The 22,500-nt window shown below is 41.2% G+C and overlaps 1 protein-coding gene across 6 annotated transcripts in view; it reads left to right on the forward strand.

Moving 5' to 3' along the window:
- The window catches only part of ehbp1 (EH domain binding protein 1), a 360,301-nt gene that overhangs the window by 319,172 nt on the left and 18,629 nt on the right, over positions 1 to 22,500 (forward strand). The gene's annotated exons all lie outside the window — the stretch shown is intronic.

Below are 22,500 nucleotides of genomic sequence, written 5' to 3' on the forward strand. Positions count from 1 at the left end.
GAGGGGTTAATAAGCTACACAGCCAGGTCATCGCTGGCTTTTTACGAGGCTGAATGGAGGACCATGACGATGATGAGGTGCAGCTCTCTCCCTCAGTGTGTGTGTGTGTGTGTGTGTGTGTCCGTCAAGTATCTGCACTTTAAAACACCTTTTAAAATCTACCTCAAAGTTGTCTTCCACTCCTCAGTTTGACCCTCAGTTGTGTTATTTCCAGGACTGTCACACTATTAAAATATTAATTAAGTACCGTATTATCTGGATTATAGAGTCTACTAATATTATAATTTTTTTAAATGTTTAAATCCATATATTAGCCACACCGGGCCATAAGCCGCAGATATATACGTTGTGAAATGACTTATTTACGCAGAAATATTCTGTAAATGTTTATTTCCATACTTTCTTTCCAAACGGTGTCTGCAACACGGCAGTAAAACGGCTGATCAAACAAAACATAAGTCGTTGTCATGGACCCACTAGCTGCGGAAGCTAGCTCTCCAATCAGCTAAACCGACTCAATTAGTACATGATGACGTTTGGTGAATTTACTGAGGAATTGGTGGAACAGAAACCACACAAAAAGAATGTAAGTTATAGGTATTATATGATACTACAGTATCAAAATCATCACAGTAATGCCGTGACCTGTGAGGGTGTCAAACGAGAACTTCGTCAGTGTAGTTTTTTTTGCTGGCACTTTTAAACTGGCCTGTCTGGAAGTAAACTACAAGTGTGATGCCAACAATATTTACATTATTTAATGTTAAATTGTCAGCTCACATTCCTGACAATCAGCATTTTCCAAAGTGATATGAGATGTCCACTACGGAGGACACTGTTTCTCTGAAGAATTGAAAGACACCAAGGTGAACATTATTGTTTTACATTTGTTACACTGGATGTTTATATTGTCAATTTAAATAGACTTAATTGAAAAAAATAATAAATTATATATATATAAATGATAAATGGGTTGTACTTGTATAGCGCTTTTCTACCTTCAAGGTACTCAAAGCGCTTTGACACTACTTCCACATTTACCCATTCACACACACATTCACACACCGATGGAGGGAGCTGCCATGCAAGGCGCCAACCAGAACCCATCAGGAGCAAGGGTCAAGTGTCTTGCTCAGGACACAACGGACGTGACGAGGTTGGTACTAGGTGGGAATTGAACCAGGGACGCTCGGGTTGCGCACGGCCACTCTCCCACTGCGCCACGCCGTCCCTATATATATATATATATATATATATATATATATATATATATATATATATATATATATATATATATATATATATATATATATATATATATATATATATATATATATATATATATATATATATATATATATATATATATATATATATATATATATATATATATATATATATATATATTCATGAATTATCCGCACCGTTTTATAAGATGCATGGTCCAAAGCGTAGGGATAAAGTATTAGTTTATAGTCCTGAATTTATAGTCTGCTCATTATGCAAAACCAACCTGTTGTGTATTTTGGACCTGCAGAAGTCCCAAAAATGTGAAAATAAACAATGGAGGCATGGCGGAGGTATTCATAAAAGAATCTTGCCTTTCTTCACACTTCCTCCAAACGAGCCTTTTGAAATTTGCACAATTTCTGACGTGTTCCCCAAGTGTGACATCATCCATATACTGTAGATAGGTGATGGGTAGATATAGATCTTTACCCAAAGATTTTAGCGCGAGTCCGACGTTGTAGTCCAGGGGTGTCAAACGTAAGGCCCAAGGGCCCGCGAACAGGTTTCATCCGGCCCGCGGGATGAGTTTGCGTAGTACAAAAATGAACCTGACATTTTTGAATGAAAGAAACTGCTGTTCTAAATGTGTCCACTGGATGTCGCAATAGCAATTCTTTGTATCTTTGTAGATGATACTACATATGTCAGTCGAGGAAAATAATCAAACTACATAAATACTATACTGTAATTTGATTTTTGTATTTTTTTTAAATCTGTAATTTGTTTTTAATATAAATTTTTATCTTGATAGTTTGAAAATTACCACCAATGAGTTGACTGATGAATATCAAATTGAATTAATTAAATTAAATGTATTAAGAAATTATACATTTTATGCTGCAGCTGTCACATATACTGTAATATTGTACATGGTAATTGTTATATATTGTATATAAGATATAAACATATAATATATCAGTATATATAATATACTCTACATATATTGTGTAAATATTACCTAAATATGTTATATTTTATGTCGCTATATTTAGTCTATTTATACCTGCATTGTCCTTACACTTTCCATCATTGTAACTGAGGTATTGTGTGGAACTATTTCCCTTGTGGATCATTAAAGTTTGTCTAAGTCTAAATAACGACAAATAAAGATAGAACACTATTAACCGCAACGTGTAAGTGTCAAAAAACATTAGGATTTGTACATTTTCAGAATATGCCTATTCTATTTTTTAACAAAAAAAAACAATCTGAAGGTGTCTTTATTTTTAAGTTATCGGGCCGGGATTTTACTTGGGAGTAGATTGTGGCCCTTAATCTAAAAGGAGTTTTTCACCCCTGTTGTAGTCAATATATATATATATATATATATTTTTTTTTAATGCTTTTTTTTCTTTCCTCTTGTTGTGGAACAGACTGGCTCGTACATGCACATGAGTCCTCGTCATTATAACGTTACGGGTCAGTAGCAGCACTGCTGTCAAGCGGGGAGGCTTCAGGTTTTTTGTAGCTTTTACTTTGGAAACCTTAATGTACAAACCCCGTTTCAATTTGAGTTGGGAAACTGTGTTAGATGTAAATATAAACAGAATACAATGATTTGCAAGTCATTTTCAACCCATATTCAATTGAATGCACTACAAAGACAAGATATTTGATGTTCAAACTCATAAACTTTATTTTATTTTTTTGCAAATAATAATCAACTTAGAATTTCATGGCTGCAACACGTGCCAAAGTAGTTGGGAAAGGGCATGTTCACCACTGTGTTAAATCACCTTTTCTTTTAACAACACTCAATAAACGTTTGGGAACTGAGGAAACTAGATGTTGAAGCTTTGAAAGTGGAATTCTATCCCATTCTGGTTTTATGTAGAGCTTCAGTCGTCCAACACTCCGGGGTCTCCGCTTTCGTGTTTTACGCTTCATAATGTGCCACACATTTTTGATGGGAGACAGGTCTGGACTGCAGGTGGGCCAGGAAAGTACCCGCACTCTTTTTTTATGAAGCCACGCTGTTGTAACACGTGCTGAATTTGGCTTGGCATTGTCTTGCTGAAATAAGAAGCGGTGTCCATGAAAAAGACGGCGCTTAGATGGCAGCATATGTTGTTCCAAAACCTGTATGTACCTTTCAGCATTAATGGTGCCTTCACGGATGTGTAAGTTACCCATGCCTTGGGCACTAATGCACCGCCTTACCATCACAGATGCTGGCTTTTGAACTTTGCGTCAACAACAGTCTGGATGGTTCGCTTCCCCTTTGGTCCGGATGACATGATGTCGAGTATTTCAAAAAACATTTTGAAATGTGGACTCGTCAGACCACAAAACACTTTTCCACTTTGCATCAGTCCATCTTAAATGACCTCGGGCCCAGAGATACCAGCGGCGTTTCTGGATGTTGTTGAGAAATGGCTTTCGCTTTGCGTAGTAGATTTTATACTTGCACGTACAGATGTAGCGACGAACTGTATTTAGTGACAGTGGTTTTCTGAACTCCAACACTCGCTAGAAACCAGACTTTGGACAATGTTTACCCTTCAAGGATTGAAGTAGAGGGAAAAAAAACAGAGCGGTGCTGAAAACGTTTCGGTCGAAGGTTCCTTAATCAAACAGCGTAAATTTGGGGCGGTATACCTCGGTTGGTAGAGCAGTTGTGCAAGCAACTTGAGGGTTTCTGGTTCGATCCCGCCATCCTCGTCTCTGCCGTTGTGTCCTTGGGCAAGACACTTTACCCACCTGCTCCCAATGCTACCCACACTGGTTTAAATGTGATTTAGATATTGGGTTTCACTATGTAAAAGCGCTTTGAGTCACTGGAAAAAAGCGCTATATAAATATAATTCACTAAATTTGTGTTTCCACTGCGGTTCGTAGTGAAGAGGGTACTGTCAATGTTAGCGCTGTTTAATGGACTCTACCTCCCCTGTCCTCTCAGCTTGTCCATAGCTGTCACGCCAGCACGGCCGAGCGACGTGTTCTTATTTTCCCACAATTCTGTTGTGTAACCTGAGGCTAGAAGCTCCCCTGCTGAGAAGAAGACAAAACACTCAAACAGGAAAAAAAAGAAAAAAAACACACACACTAATCTCTCCTCTCTCACAGACACACTTAAGATGTCCGTATTGCAGTTCTGGCCCCTCTTTGCCGTTTGGAATGTTCTAGAACAAAACTAGTCCGCCTTGAGTGAGCGCTCATTAAAAAAAAAAAATGCTTCTTATTAAACGTATCCATGCTGACCGTGCAGGAATGCCGCCATTTTGGATCTGTTTTGAGCATCAAGAATCCGATATTTTATGCCCGCTTTAATAGTGATATAACGATAAGTAGTATTTACGATAACCGCTGTTAAACTGCCGTTTGAAAGTAAAATGATGAAAAAATCGAGATTGATAAATACATTTTGAAAAACTCAATGACTGACTAGCACTAGCTCACCAGCTTAAATGCTTACATGAATCCAATATTTTATTAATTCGGTTCTAGTGATATAAGGATAAACTGTAACAATGATAACCAAGGTAAAACTCCTAAAGATTAGTATTCCCGTTTTATTTTAAAGTTATGGAAAAACTGAGATTGATAACTACACTTTGACAAACTCATGAACTGACTGGCGCTATCTTAAATGCTAACATGAATCCAATATTTTATTATGTCTGTTCTAGCGATCTAAGGATAAACTGTAACAATGATAACCAAGGTAAAACTCCCGACGGTTAGTATTCCTGTTTTTGAATAAAGTTATGGAAAAACTGAGACTGATAAATACACTTTGAAAAACTCAATGACTAACTAGTGCCTGCTCACTAGCTTGATTGCTAACATGAACACAAAATGTTGTTATCTCTGTTGTAGGGATGTACCGATAAACTTTAATAATGACAACCGAGGTAAAACTCCCGACGGTTAGTATTCCTGTTTTTACAATAAAATTACAGAAATCAACCGAGATTAGTAACTACACTTTGACAAACTCACCGACTGATTGGCGCCAGCTCGCTAGCTTAAATGCTTACATGAACCCAAATTGTTATTATCTCTGTTGTAGGGACGTAACGATAAACTGTAATAATGATAACCGAAGTAAAACTCCCGATGGTTAGTATTCCCATTTTAGATTAAAATTATGGAAAAACTGGCATTGATAACTACACTTTGACAAATTTATGGACTGACTGGCGCTAGTTTAAATGCTAACATGAATCTAATATTTTACTATGTCAGTTCTAGCGATATAAGGATAAACTGTAACAATGATTACCAAGGTAAAACTCCCGAAGGTTAGTATTCCTGTTTTAGAAGAAAGTTATGAAAAAACTGAGATTGATAAATACAATTTGAATAACTCAATGATGGACAAGTGAGAGCTCCCTAGCTTAATAGCTAACATGAACCAAAAATGTTATTATCTCTGTTGTAGGAATGTAACAATAAAATGTAATAAAGTTAACCGAGGTAAAACTCCCAACAGTTAGTATACCCGTTTTAGATTAAAGTTATGGAAAAACTGAGATTGATAATAACTTTGACAAACTCATGCACTGACTGGCGCTAGCTCGCTAGCTTAAATGCTAACATGAATCCAATATTTTATTATGTCTGTTCTAGCAATATAAGGATAAACTGTTACAATGATAACCAAGGTAAAATTCCCGACGGTTAGTATTCCCGTTTGTAGAGTCAAATTATGGAAAAACTACACTTTGACAAACTCACTGACTGAGTGGCGCCAACCGCCATCTTAAATGTTAACATGAATCATAAATCTTATTATCTCTGTTGTGCGGATGTACTGATAAACTGTAATAATGATAACCAAGGTAAAACTCCCGACAGTTAGTATTCCCCTTGGAAAATAAAATTATTGAAAAACTGAAATTGATAACTACACTTTGAAAAACTTGCCGATTGACTGGTGCAGACACGCTATCTTAAATGCTAACATGAATTCAAAATGTTATCATATTTGTTGTAGGGATTTACCGATAAACTGTAATAATGATAACCGAGGTAAAACTCCCGACAGTTAGTATTCCTGTTTTTAGAATAAATTTATAGAAATTAACTGAGATTAGTAACTAAACTTTGACAAACTCATGGACTGACTGCCGCTAGCTCGCTATCTTAAATGCTAACATGAATCCAATATTTTATTATCTCTGTTTTAGCGATATAACAATAAACTGTAATAAGGATAACCGAGGTAAAACTCCCGACGTTTAGTGTTCCCGTTTTTAGAATAAAATTATGGAAATTAACTGAAATGAATAGCTTCATTTAGACAAACTCACAGACTGAATGACGCCAACAGGCTAGCCTAAATGCTAAAATGGGTCCTAAATGTTATTATCTCTATCATTGGGATATAACAATAAACTATAATAATGGTGACCGAGGTAAAACTCCCGACAGTTAGTATTCCCATTTTTTGAATAAAATTATGGAAATTAACAGAGATTAGTAATTTCACTTTAATAAACTCATGGACTGACTGGCGCTAGCTCGCTATCTTAAATGCTAACATGAATCCAATAGTTTATTATGTCTGTTCGAGCGATATAAGGATAAACTGTAACAATGATAACCGAGGTTAAACTCCCGACAGTTAGTATTCCCGTTTTTAAAATAAAATTATGGAAATTAACCGAGATTAATGACTACACTTTGAAAATCTCAAAGACTGAATGACGCCAACAGGATAGCTTAAATGCTAACATGAATCTAATATTTTATTATCTCTGTTTTAGCGATATAACATTAAACTGTAATAATGATAACAGAGGTAAAACTCCCGACGGTTAGTATTCCCATTTTTAGAATAAAATGATGGAAATTAACTGAAATTAATAACTACATTTAGAAAAACTCACAGACTGAATGACGCCAACAGGCTATCTTAAATGCGAAAATGAGTCCAAAATGTTATTATCTATATCGTGGGGATATAACAATAAACAATAATTATGATAACCGAGGTAAAACTCCCCGACGGTTAGTATTCCCGTTTTTAGAATAAAATTATGGAAATTAACCGAGATTAGTAACTACACTTTGACAAACTCATGGACTGACTGGCGCTGTCACGCCAAATTTCTTCCCCCTACAAAAACATTCCCCCCGGAAGACATTTGGCGTGACAGCCCCTCTAATGATTGAAGGACCCCAATGAGGGTGGAAGGACCTTAAAGCAGCCCACACAGCTGCCTGTTTTAAAAGCATTATAATTGGCTGATTGTCATTGGTGAAAAATAACGGTGAGGAAAAAATATTAGCATTTCAGCATGCTAACCTTTCAAGCAATTTTTGCTTCGCTAATTTTGCAGCTTTAACCCTTAAGAGTCATATAACTTGCTTAAAGCAGCCCACACAGCTTCCTGTTTTAAAAGCATTATAATTGGTTGATTGATATTGGTGAAAAGTAACGGTGAGGAAAAAATATTAGCATTCCAGCATGCTAACCTTTCAAGCTATTTTTACTTCGCTAATTTTGCAGCTGTAACACTTAAGAGTTGTATAACTTGGTATTGTCACGCCCTCATTGGGGTCCTTCAGGCATTAGAGGGGCTGTCACGCCAAATGCCTTCCGGGGGGAAGGTTTTTGTAGGGGGGAAGACATTTGGCGTGACAGCGCCAGCAGGCTAGCTTAAATGCTAAAATGTTATTGTCTTTATCGTGGGGATATAACAACAAACTATAATTATGATAACCGAGGCAAAACTCCCGACGGTTAGTATTACAGATGTAAATTAAAATGATGGGAAAACCGAGATTGATAACACATTGAAAAACTCACGGACTGACTGACGCCAGCTCGTTATCTTAAATACTAACATGAAAACGAGAGACATTAATGTCTTTCCTCATTAAGAAACGATGTTCCCCAGTCTGTAAGTTTATGTAAACACATTACTGTCTGAGAGACTAAGATACAAGAAGAATCCGACGACGGTGCGTTCAAGGACCGCTGAATGGAGCAGGACGACACAACATTTGCCAAAAATAACAAATAGTACTAATATAATTTTTTTGTTTTGCACTTTCCATTGAAATCTAAATATTTAATATTTAAGAACCACAAAACATGCACATTTGTGGCCTTTTTAACAGTGTTTCTCTTTGATGTGTATAATACAATCTAAAATGTGAAATGTTGGTATTGTGACATCCCGGGTGTTGTGGAGTCGCTGAAAGCGTTTGTGTGCGGAATCTCTCCCTTCTCCTGTCGCCTGTCCAAATCCAAGCATGAATAGAGCGAGGACCACGGGGTCCCTCATCCGCTGTACCTGCCCTTGTCCCGGAGCTCCCTATCAAGCACTCACCTTCATAATAAAAGAAGAGGCCCCCCCACCACCACCACCACCACCACCCCCGTGGAAAAAGGCGCTGGTATGAGGCGGCGGAGATCACGCCGCTAATAGGATGATGCCTTTTTTGCCTTTTGTCATGAGATTATGAACGGGGATAGCCTCTCCTCGCCTCCTCCACGCTCCTCCTTTGCTCTTTGCACGCACAGCCGCGGGCGTCCTGGAGGACCCCCGTGGAGCGGAGGCAGCCGTAAACGAGGTCTTTGTTCCCGGACTTGTATGGTAAAAGGCAGGCTAATGAAATACCTTTTAGGGGGTATCGGCAGGTGAGCTCCCCAATCAGCCCGACCCGGCGCAAACACACACCTCCTTCATGTATTAATTACCTGAAGTGCTGTTGCTCCGGCGCTCTTCACCCAGCATTGGGTAGCCTAAAGTGTGCGCGTGATGGTGATGGTGATGGTGGTGGTGGGTGGGGATAATAGTGTGATAATAGCAGTAGTAATGAACACAATAACCATAAAGGTCATTGAGAAGACGTGTACAGCGACCAGGCTTCTTCTTTTGCGTTTCCTTTTGCAGCCCCAATACTACATTTCTTGAAACCAGCAAACTTATACTAAAAACTGGTTTATTGCTCTTATTGGAAAGGCAACCGCTTCTTAATCTCGGGGTCTCCTAGCCGTTCAGACATAACAACTGGATAGCAGTTATCATAATCAGTTCATTTTTAAATGTTGCAATAAAAGTATCAAAAACATCAATCCATCCATTTTTCTAGCACTTATTCCCTTTCACGCTCGCTTATGTCAGCTACAATCGGGCGGAAGGCGGCGTACACCCTGGACAAGTCGCTGTCAGAGTTATTTTGTGACGAACCCCAAGATACAGAGATGGAGACAGGCATTGGATAGGAAAACATGATTTGATAAAGATACTAAAACAAGAACAAACCAAAGGGGTGCAACAAAAAACGCGCACGAGGCGGATAGCCAACTAAGAGAGCTAGCATGGGAGCTAGAAAACAAACGGAGCTTAGCATGGAAGCTAGCAAAAACAAAAAGGGCCTAGCCTGGAAGCTAGCGGGTAGCGAGCAGGAAAACAAGAAGTCATACTTGTAATATGAAAACAAACTAGAAGCAGGGAACGAAAAACAGTAAGCTACAAACATCTAACGAATATTGCTTACCGCTATGCTGCAAAGACACGACACGACACGACAGGAGCGACAATACATGACAATAATCCAGCACTCGACTGGAGGACAAAACAGGTTCAGATAGGAGCGGGCTGATTGTCACCAGGTGAGGCCAGGTGCCAATCAGCCGCAAAATAAAATAACACAATATATGTGCAGTTCACCTTTAAGAAGTCAGATCAATAATTAATGTTTCTTCGGTTAAGAAATGTATAATGTGTCTATTCATTTAGTTATGTTTTATAAAAATAACTAAAACTTGTTAAAAAGGGAAAAAAAAGGTTTATTTTTGTACCATAACGTCTACAATCGTTTTTTTTCCTTTTTTTTTTTTTTTACATTTTTCAATCTCAAAGTGCTACAGAGTTAAAAAGATACAAGAATAGTTAAAAACACATAAAACATCTAAAACAAATTTAAAAAATATACATAGTGCCTTACTGTGAAAGGCAAAAAGGTTTCGCTTTTATTCGTACGATTGGTTTTTTACCATAAAATCTACTGACTTATTTTACTCGTCTGTTGAGGCTCGTTCATTTTTTGGAAGTGCAGACAGCTACAAATAAAAACACACAGAGTTAAATTTCACGGGCTTCACCGTGGCAGAGGGGTTAGTGCGTCTGCCTCACAATACGAAGTTCCTGCAGTCCTGGGTTCAAATCCAGGCTTGGGATCTTTCTGTGTGGAGTTTGCATGTTCTCCTCGTGAATGCGTGGGTTCCCTCCGGGTACTCCGGCTTCCTCCCACTTCCAAAGACATGCACCTGGGGATAGGTTGATTGGCAACACTAAATGGTCCCTAGTGTGTGAATATGAGTGTGAATGTTGTCTGTCCATCTGTGTTGGCCCTGCGATGAGTTGGCGACTTGTCCAGGGTGTACACCGCCTTCAGCCCGATTGTAGCTGAGATAGGCGCCAGCGCCCCCCGCGACCCCGGAAGGGAATAAGCGGTAGAAAATGGATGGATGGATGGAGAGTTAAACTTCTGATCCTGAGTTTTTTCGCCGTTTGAGGACCTCTGTGTTTGATCTGTGGAGTGAGTCTATTAGGGGAAGTGTGTTTGCTAAAGCCCCACCCTCCTTCACCTCTGAGGTGCGTCTGCTGGGACTTCTACTGTTGGCTTACAGGTTCAATGTGTTTGCTCGTGTGTGTGTGTGTGCGTGCGTGTGTGTGTGTGTCTTCAGAGCAAAGAGGTGTGTGTTTTAATGGAGTCTGTCTTGCAGACTCTGAATGAGAGACCTTTTGTGTACCTCGGACCGGTGGCCATCAAACCCCACGGCTTGTATAGACCAACATTCTCTCCCGCCAACATACTTGCCAACCCTCCCGAGTTTCCCAGGAGACTCCCGAATTTCATTCCCCTCCCGAAAATCTCCCGGGGCAACCATTCTCCCGAATTTCTCCCGATTTCCGCCCGTACAACAATATTAGGGGCATGCCTTTAAGGCACTACCTTTAGCGTCCTCTACAACCTGTCGTCAACTCCGTTTTCCCTCCATACAAACAGCGCGCCGGGCCAGTCACATGCAGATTTTACACACACACACACACACCCACAAGTGAATGCAACGCATATTTGGTAAACAGCCATACAGGTCACACTGAGGGTGGCCGTATAAACTACTTTAATACTGTTACAAATATGCGCCACACTGTGAACCCACACCAAACAAGAATGACAAACACATTTCGGGAGAACATCCGCTCCGAAACACAACATAAACACAACAGAAGAAATACCCAGAACCCCTTGCAGCACTAACTTTTCCGGGACGCTACAATATACACCCCGCCCACCTCAACCTCCTCATACTCTCTCAGAGAGAGCATGTCCCAAATTCAAAGCTGCTGTTTTGAGGCATGTTAAAAAAAAATAATGCACATTGTGACCTCAATAGTAAATATGGCAGTGCCATGTTGGCCTTTTTTCCCATAACTTGAATTGATTTATTTTGGAAAACCTCGTTACATTATTCAATGCATCAAGCGGGGCATCACAACAAAATTAGGCATAATAACGTGTTAATTCCACGACTGTATATATCTGTATCGGTTGGTATCGGTAATTGAGAATTGGACAATATCGGAATATCGGCAAAAAAGCCATTATCGGACATCTCTTGTTAATACTCATCTTGACTAACTGGGTTAATAAAAGTACCAAAGTACAGTTGTCATTCATTTTAATTTTATTGAATCTTGCTCAATAATTAATATCTTTATATGTACAGTGTATACTTTCACTGGAAAATATATCGAGTTTAAGTAAAAATATATCGAGATGTACATTTTCGTCCATATCGCCCAGCCCTAGGTCTTCCTACTCCTTCTCGGACATGTAATGAGAAATGAAAATGTGTGATGTAACTATATGCATGTTCAAAATAAGCCCAAACTACTCTTGCAAATGAGACTCAGAAAACGGCAAAAATGTTTACAAAAAAAAAAACATTTATTACTAGGGATGTCCGATAAAATCGGATCGCCGATATTATCGGCCGAAAAATGCATAAATGGATTATCTGAAATTACACGGTAATACGAGTGAAAGAAGGTGCGAATCTGGTAACAAATGAAGGAAGAATTAATTCCCAAGAAAAACAGCAGAGGGTCCATCGTCTGCCGGTGGTTTGGCTTCAAGCGGTAAGATGTTGAACAAGCATGCGACAAAAAAGTTGCTACAAAACGTAGCATTACTGCTAATTTGTAGCATCATTTGAAAAGTCACCCGCTAGAGCATGGGTGTCAAACTCTGGCCCGTGGGCCAAATCTGGCCCGCCATATAATTTCATTTGGCCCTGGAGGCAATATCAAATTAACGTTAGAGCTGGCCCGCCGGTATTATACAGAGGCGGTGCCGCTGTAACACAGCATTCACCGCTAATGCTCATACTTGCCAACCCTCCCGATTTTCCTGGGAGACTCCTGGAGTTCAGTGCCCCTCCCGAAAATCTCCCTGGGCAACCATTCTCATGAATATCTCCCAATTTCCACCCGGACAACAATATTGGGGGCCGTGCCTTAAAGGCAATGCCTTAAACGTTCTCTACAACCTGTCGTCACGTCCGCTTATCCTCCATACAAACAGCGTCCCGGCCAAGCCTCATGATATAAGCAGCTTGTACACACTCATAAGTGAATGCAAAGCATACTTAGTCAACAGCTATACAGGTCACACTGAGGGTGGCCGTATAAACAACTTTAACACTGTTACAAATATGCACCACACTGTGAACCCACACCAAACAAGAATGCCAAACACATTTCGGGAGAACATCCGCACCGTAACACAACAGAACAAATACCCAGGATCCCTTGCAGCAATAACTCTTCCGGGACACTACAATACACGCTACCACATAAAAGGTTAATTTGTTCAACCTTGGCCCGCGGCTTTGTTCAGTTTTAAATTTTGGCCCTCTCTGTATTTGAGTTTGACACCCCTGCGCTAGAGAATGAAGAGTGCTTGAAACTCTGCATGTCAACATCTTTTAACAAAATGCCCAATCAACCATTTCCACGTCAACACCGTATGAAACAAATAGTCAACAACAGAAGGAGATAACGTCCGCAGGAACCTACCACACAGTGAAGGATATACACGATTTGATTTCCTATTATGCAGCTCATTTTTATTTGACACTTTTTGAAAAATCTTGTCTGACATCATGCACAAAAGTGCACTTTATTTGTTTGAAACTATTGTAGTGGCGTTCCGTACAAAAAGTGCACTTTAATTTAGTGTTGTTTTGATATGTCATCTTAGTGACATCATGCAGAAAAGTGCACTCATAGCTTGTTTTAAAATGTCTCTGACAATCTTGCACTTTCTGTTTTGGAAATGACATCAATGTTTGTGCCACTGCTTAATAACTGTTTAATAAATACCGTTTTGGTAAATTGACTTAGTTGTGATTTCCCTTTAAAATGAGCATATATTAATGCAGTATAAACAAGAATGTTTTACTGTAGACCAAGGGTTTTAAACTCTGTCCCGCGGGCCATATTCGGCCCACCGTGTAATTCCATTTGGCCCTTGAGGCAATATCAAATTAAACATTAGAGCTGGCCTGCCGGTATTATACAGCGGGAATGCCGCTCTAACACCGTTAATCCTCATACTTGCCAACCCTAGCGAGACTCCCACCCGAAGATAAGTGCCCCTCCCGAAAATCTCCCGGGGGACCATTCTCCCAAATTTCTACCGATTTCCACCCGGACAACAATATTATTTTAATGGCACTTCCTTTAGCCTTCTCTACAATCTTGCATCACTTCCCGCTTTTCCTACATACAGACATTGTGCCATCCTAGTCACACAATATAAGCAGATTTTACACACACACAAGTTAATGCAAGGCATGCTTGATCAGGTCACACTCAGGGTGGCTGAATAAACAACTTTAACGCTTTTACAAATATGCGCCACACCGTGAACCCACACCAAACAAGAATGACAAACACATTTTCGGGAGAACATCCGCACCGTAACATTACATAAACACAACAGAAGAAATACTCAGAAGCCCTTGCAACACTAACACCTCTGGGACGCTACAATATGTAATTTGATATGCCATTGATATTTTTTGATTATTATTATTGTTTATTTGAAACTCTATTCTGCATGTCACTATAAAATTATATAAGCCGTGCTTGTTCAATATTCATTGCAAAAGTTGTTTGGGTCCCTATTAAAAGGTCAATTTGTTCAACCTTGGCCCGCGGCGTTGTTCAGTTTAAAATTTTGGCCCACTCTGTATTTGAGTTTGACACCCCTGCTGTAGACACATAGGATCATCATACTGCAGTGATTATATGCATCAAGTGTTCATTCGAGGCTAAGGCAAAATATCGAGATATATATCGTGTATCGTGACACGGCCTAAAAATAGCGAGATATTAATAAAAGGCCGTATCGCCCAGCTCTACCTTGAAGGTAGAAAAGCGCGATACAAGTATAACCCATGACCCATAATTGTGTCGGTGCCGAGGCAAGCACTATTTGACGAATGACACAAGTACTCATGGTAGCTGACTTTTTAAAAAACATATTCTCTCTCTCTCTCTTCTTCTTGTTACTGGCTGTCCTATGCATGGGGGGGTTGGGGAGGGGGGTGTACCTCAGTGTGAAGCAGTTAATGTGTTCCATTCAGCAGACATTATACACAGGTTGAATAAAGCAGGAACCTGCTCGACGCACACAGCCCATTGTGCCATTGAAGAGGCCTCTCCCCCCCCCCCCCCCCCCCCTCCCCCTCCAGTAGCACTCCAGTGGAGAGGGGAATGAAATCATAGAGTGAAGCCGGAATCACATTTTTATTTGAGTCCTATGACAACAAACCTGGATACTTTTTTAATTTTTCGGAGGTATTTTGAAGCCCACCTCCAGTCTTCTCACGTTAATTAAATCTGCAGTTTAACCAGGGAGTCCAACCGCCCCACCCCATACCCGCTGCCTCAGGGCCTGGCAGCAGACCCCTCTGATGGTGCGGGCCCCTGTCATGCATATTCACACGGCGGCCGTGACGCCCTCTTAACGAGCACTCACCTAATTACGGGAAACAATGTTCATCTTGTTCTTAGTTTCTTCCAAGTCCTTCCTCTCGCCTTCCCCTCCCTGCGCCTCTTTAACGGGAGCGATAGGCAAAATTGGATTAGCGGCGGTCAGATCAAATGTGGAAATGTCACGATTAGAAACGAGAGCGAGCGATGGCGGTTTTTCATCTTGGTCTTCTTTTCCGTCATTTGTTCGGAAATTCGCTTTTTCACTGCAAAAAGTCGGTGTTCAAAAACAAAAGAAAAAAGATACAAAAATGAGGGGTATTTTATTTGAAGGAAAATTATCTGCCAATAGAACAGGGGTCGTGAACCTTTTTGGCTGAGAGAGCCAAGAAGCCAAATATTTTAAAATGTATTTCTGTAAGAGCCATGTAATTTTCTTTTTAACACTGAACACAAGTAAACGCTTGCATTTTTAAGTAAGACCAACATTTCTAGAGTATAATAAGTAAATAAATAAAATTGTTATTCTGAAACTAACTGTGGAGGGGGCGTGGCTTGTGGGCCTGCAGCGAAGCGGGTGTTGCTAGGATCGGCCTCGAAATCAGCAACAGGTGCGTACTAATAACAAGGACCACTTGGGCCTTGTTATCTAATCACCTGTCGCTATGTTATAAGCAGCAGCCAGGAGGAGAGACGGGGTTGGAGCTGGAGCCAGAGTGCGAGCGAGAACAAAAGAGAAAAAGACAATTGCTAGAAAGCAACTGAGAGACTTATTGAAAAATAAAACAATATTATAACCCTGAAACAAGTTCTCATGTCGGTGCTTGGTGGTCTGAAGAACCCCCAGGAGGGCAAGCCCCACACTAACCAATAATAAATAAATAACTTCTTACCATTAATGCAACTTCTTGAACAGGTGTGGTAGAAACGGATGGATGGATTAAAAAAGCATGAGAATGTTTTATATTTTGAACATTATTTATAACACTGTGATTACAAGTGGAATTATTCATTACTTATCGTGTCAAGCAATGTCAGCTCAGATTTACCTGAGAGCCAGATACAGTCATCAAAAGAGCCACATCTGGCTCTAGAGCCTTAGGTTCCCTACCCCCGCAATAGAACAATAAAATTTGGCTTGTCAAGACTTTCCAAAACAAGTAAAATTAGCTTACCTCAATGTACCCAAAAATACCTTAAAATAAGTACATTCTCACTAATAACAACCGTACTACTGTATGAGTATGTATTTTCTATTGTTTCATTGAAAATAAAACAGCAAAGTCCATTTGGCTGTCATCTGTTTTAATTATGAGACAGAATTGTGTCAAAGTCATGATGTTTTTATACATGCTTGAAATAAGAAATGATTACTTTAAAAAGGTAGTTTTATACTTGTGAGTGTTGATGACACAGCTTGGCAACACTTGATATTCTAGTTTCAAGCATCTTTTACTCAATATAGGTCATCAAATCTCAGCAACAAGCTGTAATATCTTACTGAGATAATTTAGGACCAAAACACTTAAAACAAGTAAAACACTCAAACATAAACTCTTATGTATGGCCGCGCAAGTCCCAGGATGCCCGAAATGTCCAAAACGCACCCAGCAAAGTCCCACGGGAAGTGGGGGAGAAAAGTGAGAAAAGTCGGCAAAAATCCCTAAAAATGTTCAAAATACCCACCCAGGTTCGAGTCCCACAAGTTCCGCCACCGGCCGGGATACCCAAAAGGTCCTAAATGCGTCCAGCAAAGTCCCATGGGAAGGCGGGGAGAAAAGTGAGAATAGTTGGTAAAATGTTCAAAAATCACACCCGGGTTCGAACTCAAACTCGCACCCGGTTAGGACTCGAACCTGTGTAGGTGTTTTTATAAAATATTTGGGACTTTTGTTGACTTTTCCAACTTTTATCCCCCCACCCTGTGGGACTCGGCTGGGTGTGTTATGGACATTTTGGACATCCCGAGACTTGCTCGGCCGGCGGCGGGACTTGTGGGACTCCAACCTGGGTGGGTATTTTGAACATTTTTGGGGACTTTTGCCGACTTTTCTCCCCCACTTCCCGTGGGACTTTGCTGGGTGCGTTTTGGACATTTTTCGCATCCCGGGACTTGCTCGGTCGGCAGCGGGACTTGTGGGACTCAAACCTGTGTAGATATTTTGAAAATTTTTGGGGACTTTTGCCGACTTTTCTCATTTTTCTCTCCCACTTCCTTTGGGATATGGCTGGGTGCGTTTTGGACATTTTTCGCATCCCAGGACTTGTGCGGCCAGCGGCGGGACTCGTGGGACTGATATTTTGGACACAATTGGCACTTTTGAACATTTGGGCCGCCTTTTCCCCTCTTCTTCCCCACTTTCCTGTGCATCATTGCTGGGTGTGTTTTGGACATTTGGAGAAAAATAGTTTCAAGCATGTTTTACTCAATATAGGTCATCAAATGTCGGAAACAAGCCGTAATACCCTACTGAGATCTTATAGAACCAAAACCCCTTAAAACCAGTAAAACACTCTAACATAAACTTTGCTTAGTGAGAAGAATTGTCTTATCAGACAGAAAATAAGCAAATATCACCCTTATTTGAGATATTTAATCTTACTTGGATTTAATTTTTTGCAGTGTTCCTGCGGATCTCCAAGAATTATGCCTGTTTTTTCCCCTGAGAGGGCTCTCCGAGTAGCACCGTAATGACCAACATTAAAGTACAGTAGCATAGTAGACCTAAGTAGTCATAAAAAACAAGGCAGCGATTTTATTTAACAGGCGGTAGGTCGTGAGTCATACCAAAGACTATAAAAATAGGGACCCATTACCTCCCTGCTTGGCACTCAGCATCAAGGGTTGGAATTGGGGGTTAAATCACCAAAAAATAATTCCGGGCGCAGTCCCCGCTGCTGCTCACTGCTCCCCTCATCTCCCAGGAGGTGAACAAGGGGGATCGGGTCAAATGCGGAGAATAGTTTTGTGACACGTAGTGTGTGTGAGACAATCATTAGTACTTTCACTTTAACTTATATTTAGTATTTTTAGCCACTGTAAGAGTACACAAAGTTTGAAATGTTAAAAAATATCCCATATTACCCAAAATTCTGGGGATTTTTCCCCATTGAAAAGGAATTGGACATTTTTCGAAATTGCACAATTCCCACCGTTGCACCATCTGGAAACTCAATTCACCTTGGACGATCAAATTACCATTTTCCAAGTTAAAAAAAAATTCCAGGAATTTCCAGATTTCCTGTTTCTCCAAAGCCCTATGGTCACCTCTTGCTGGTTCACATTTTTCAACCGTTTTTGACCATTCCACTTGCAAAACATTCCTCTTGGTTTTGACAAAAAAACTACCATTTGTTTTTTGTACAAATTCCCAGTTTTCCCTGAGATTCAAAATACCCATTCTCAATTCAAACTCTTGCTACGTCAACATTGTTTAACCGATTGTGAAACATAACAACACCAACCCTTCATAGCATCTGTGACAATTGCAAGTATCAATATTTTCAAAAAATCCCGGTTATCCCCAAATTTCCAGGAAATTCCCATTCAAATTAATGGACATAGTCATAGTCGACAATGCCCTAATTTCTCAAAATGTTGCAAATTTTTTTAAAGCTGATTCCGAACATTCAACCATCCACCCACACTGCTCTTCCGATATATCGAACGTAAAGCATGTTTTCCCATTCCCCAAATTCCAGGTTTTCCAATGAATGGGAAAATATACTATGTACCATATTTTTCGGATTATAAGTCGCTCCGGAGTATACGTCGCACCGGCCGAAAATGCATAATAAAGAAGGAAAAAAACCTATATACGTCACATTTTTGGGGGAAACTTATTTGATAAAATCCAACACCAAGAATAGACATTTAGATAGATAGATAGATAGATAGATAGATAGTACTTTATTGATTCCTTCAGGAGAGTTCCTTCAGGAAAATTAAAATTCCAGTAGCAGTGTACAGAGTTGAGATCAATTAAAAAAAAAAAAAATAGTAAAAAGTAAATAATGGGGGTTTAAAAGGAAACAAAATAGAGAAATATTACAAAAAGAATTAAAACAATGGGAATAACAATATAACACTAAAATAAGAATATAACAAGACAAAGTAGGCATGACCATGTTATGAAAACGTATTGCACTGTTAATGTTTTGCATCCCCTGTCATCCTAATACCCCCCGACCCCCGTCCCAGAGAGGAGTTGTACAGTCTAATGTCGTGTGGGACAAAGGAGTTCTTGAGTCTATTAGTCCTGCACTTGGGATGAAGCAGTCTAGCACTGAACAGGCTCCTCTGGCTACTGATAACGCTATGCAGAGGGTGACTGGCATCATCCAGGATGCTCACTAGTTTGTCCACAGTCCTCTTCTCTGCCACCGTCACCAGTGAGTCCAGTTTCATTCCCATTGTAGAACCGGCCCGCCTGATCAGTTTCTCAAGTCTGGAGCTGTCCTTCTTAGATGTACTGCCCCCCCAGCACACTACCATGTAGAACAGAACACTGTCAACCACAGACTGGTAGTACATCCACAGGAGTTTTCTACAAATGTTGAAGGAGTGCAGTCTCCTGAGGAAGTACAGCCTGCTCTGTCCTTTCTTTCACTGGTGGTCCGTGTTAACAGTCCAGTCCAGCTTATTGTCCACCCAAACCCCGAGGTACTTGAATGAGTCCACGGTCTGTACCTCAACTTCCTCGATCACAATAGGTTGTGACCGTGGACTCGACCTCCCAAAGTAAATTACCAGCTCCTTGGTCTTTGACGGATTGAGCTGCAAGACGTTCGTGTGGCACCAGACAACAAAGTCCCTCACCAGGTTCCGAAACTCCTCCTCTCTGCCGTCCCTGATGCACCCGACGATGGCTGTGTCATCCGCGTACTTCTGGATGTGACACAGCTCTGAGTTGTAGCAGAAGTCAGCGGTGTACAGGGTGAAGAGAAGAGGGGCCAGCACCGTTCCCTGCGGTGCTCCGGTGCTGCTGATCACAGTGTCAGACGTGATGTCCTTCAGTCTGACGTACTGTGGCCTGTCGGTGAGGTGAAAGGCAATTTAAAATAAATAAAGAATAGTGAAGAACAGGCTAAATAAGTGTACGTTATATGACGCATAAATAACCAACTGAGAAGGTGCCTGGTGTGTTAAGGTAACATATTATGGTCATTCAAATAACTATGCTATACGTTTACCAAAACAATCTGTTTTGAAAATTCCCTGATTACCCAGAATGACCAGGAATTTTCCCCCATTGAAAATGAATGGGCATTATGCAAACCTCTCCATGTCCCACATTTCTCCTCAGATTCAAACCGTTCCCACATCCACACACTACACACCCGCCCTGGACATTCGAGCGTTTCAGTTCCGCTAGTATTTTTAAATATTCAGATTGTACCTGCGGGTTATGAGAGACATTGTCCAGTGAGGACCTACAGAGTGATGCTGGTCAGTGTTTGGACCGCCTCAGGGTGGCTTTCTTTCTCCCTAAAAGGAACAGCAGCCGTGATTGTTATCTTAATTTGATCTGCCTTCCTCGAAGGAGCGGCGCTAAAGCTAACAGGACTGCGCTTGCCCCTATGGAGGGCACTTCCTCTCACTGTATCCATTTTAGGCGTGCGAGTGAAACAAGAGAGGCAATCAGATAGCGTGTGTGTATCGCTTATATCTTCTGCCAATGCGTGAGATGGTATCTCCTCGCGGTGATAGCCGAGGTATGGCCTCAGCGTTCGAGCCTTCTGTTTTGGGGTCCTTTCTCCGTCAAACAGGGCGCCGGATCTCGCCTGGAAGATGCTGGGATCCAAAATGGCGCTGGTGGGAGCGAGTTAAGATGCCTATGTTTCATTTTCAGGGCATGTCCTCCTAGATATTGTGTGTGTGTGTTGGGGGGTCATCCTCCTCTCTCCCTTATGTCTCTCTTTCCTCACCTTTTCCTCCTCTCTCCTACCTGCCTCCCCTCTCTCCCTCTCCCACTTATATAATCCCTTCTCTGCGTCTTCCAGGCCAATGTCACAGCAGCTTAATATTTGCCGTGATTATTTGCTTGTTTTATTGGACTTGCAGGCGGCAAACTCCCCCCCGCTGCCAGTGGCGTCCGTTTCAAAGTTGACTACAGTAATCCACCCGCTTCGTATTCGGCTAAATCCTGCCTTCCTAAATGAAATGACATACATCTGCTGGCTCAGAGTGTTGCTGACGCGCTCGCCGCGGCGTGGCGTCACGCGCGCTCTTTAAGTCCCGGGGACACTTTCTGTCGTCACCCTGTGTGGCACGTTACCGCAGACCAGGCAGGTCCAAAGTTTTTACAAACCCGTTTTCCATATGAGTTGGGAAATTGTGCTAGATTTAATATAAACAGAATACAATGATTTGCAAATCCTTTTCAACCCATATTCAATTGAATGCACAACAAAGACAAGATATTTGATGTTCAAACTCATTAACTTTATTTTTTTTCGCAAATAATAATTAACTTAGGATTTCATGGCTGCAACACGTGCCAAAGTAGTTGGGAAAGGGCATGTTCACCACTGTGTTACATCAGCTTTTCTTTTAACAACACTCAATAAACGTTTAGGAACTGAGGAAACTAATTGTTGAAGCTTTGAAAGTGGAATTTTTTCTCATTCTGGTTTTATGTAGAGTTTCAGCCGTTCAACAGTCCGGGGTCTCCGCTGTCGTATTTTACACTTCATAATGAGCCACACATTTTCGATGGGAGACAGGTCTGGACTGCCTGCGGGCTAGGAAAGTACCTGCACTCGATGGCGTCGTCGCTCCCGGCGCGCCCCCCTCGCCACTCGCTCACCGTCCACGCTTCCTCGCCGCCATCTTGGGCCAGGCTCCGGCGTGCCCTGCCTCGCTGTCGGACTGCCGGCCACGCCTCCTCGCCGCCATCCTGCAGCGGGCTACGGCGTGCCCTGCCTCGCTATCAGACTGCTGGCTCCGCCTCTCCACAAACCCATTTTACCACTTTTTTTTATGTTGATAATATTATCCATCCATCCATTATCTACCGCTTGTCCCTTTTGGGGTCGCTGGAGCCTATCTCAGCTGCATTCGGGCAGAAGGCAGGGTACACCCTGGACAAGTCGCCACCTCATCGCAGGGCCAACACAGATAGACAACATTCACACACCAGGGCCAATTTAGTGTTGCCAATCAACTTATCCCCAGGTGCATGTTTTTTGAGGTGGGAGGAAGCCGCAGTACCCGGAGGGAACCCACGCATTCAGGGGG

The sequence above is a fragment of the Nerophis ophidion genome, linkage group LG09, assembly GCF_033978795.1.
Source record: "Nerophis ophidion isolate RoL-2023_Sa linkage group LG09, RoL_Noph_v1.0, whole genome shotgun sequence".
In the NCBI taxonomy this organism is placed as follows: Eukaryota; Metazoa; Chordata; class Actinopteri; order Syngnathiformes; family Syngnathidae; genus Nerophis; species Nerophis ophidion.